This window comes from Amphimedon queenslandica, unplaced genomic scaffold (assembly GCF_000090795.2).
Source record: "Amphimedon queenslandica unplaced genomic scaffold, v1.1 AMPQUscaffold_356_Cont27622, whole genome shotgun sequence".
NCBI classification, from domain to species: domain Eukaryota; kingdom Metazoa; phylum Porifera; class Demospongiae; order Haplosclerida; family Niphatidae; genus Amphimedon; species Amphimedon queenslandica.
In genome coordinates this window covers 34-952 of record NW_003559289.1, presented here as the reverse complement: position 1 = coordinate 952, position 919 = coordinate 34, and the positions used below count along the sequence as shown (strand labels likewise).

General features: G+C 29.1%; 1 long non-coding RNA gene across 1 annotated transcript; it reads right to left on the bottom strand.

Moving 5' to 3' along the window:
• Positions 1-166: 166 nt before the first annotated feature.
• LOC109593655 (uncharacterized) lies at positions 167-663 on the bottom strand. Its single transcript, XR_002191097.1, has 3 exons — positions 497-663; positions 345-428; positions 167-233 (listed from the first exon to the last, which is right to left on the bottom strand). It is a non-coding gene; the product is annotated as an uncharacterized LOC109593655 (long non-coding RNA).
• Between the last annotated feature and the right edge of the window lie 256 nt (positions 664-919).

Genomic DNA, 919 nt, shown 5'->3' with positions numbered 1-919 from the left:
CATAACCTATCAGAATGACACAAAATTATTAAAAAGCCAGATTACATGTAAGTGTATAATTTTAAAATTTGTGTTTATGATACATTAAGGCTCTAGTGTAATGATTAATTTAAAGCTTGTGCACAAATGTCCTTTTATAACAGCTACATTATATATTACAAATATGATCTTCTTACTGATTTAGGTGACAACGTAAGATCACTTAACATTTTTGTTGACTTTTGTAACATTTCCTAAAGTAAAATAAAATCAAAAATGTGAAACAACTCAAAATTAATTTAATATGCTAACAGGAGTATCATCCTTATAATATTTCTACTGATTTAGCAAAATTTTTTGCTAACCTTTGCTACACTATCTTTTTGCTTCTTAGTCATCTTTTTTTCTTTTTTTTCAATAATAGATAGTCCAGAAGGATCAATACCAAACTATATAAAAATACAAAGAATCATCATTTAAAAGCAATGCATTCATGGTTTATTAATAAAATACTTACTTTTTCACCAGCAGCAGCCATTTTAGCATGTCCTCTAGAATATAGTAACTCAACAACTTGAGTTTTGCCTGCTTCAACAGCAAATTGCAGCAAAGTGTTGCCAAGCTAGATAAATAAAAATACATACTTAGATATAAAACCAAGGGTATACCAAGAGTAGATGATGATCTACTCTTGATAATACTTTATTGATTGCTGTGGGTTAACAATCATAACAATGGCCCAAGGATGTCACCTTTTAGTGACTCCAAAATGACCAAATGAAGAATCATTGTGTACAAGAAATTAACACAATCATGATTGCTGCAAAGCACACATGATGCATATCACATTATAATTTTTGGTCACCCAATAAAGTACCAGTACTAATATTAGTATAATAAAACTTGCTTTATCCACAACATCAATTATAGCTCTATTTTC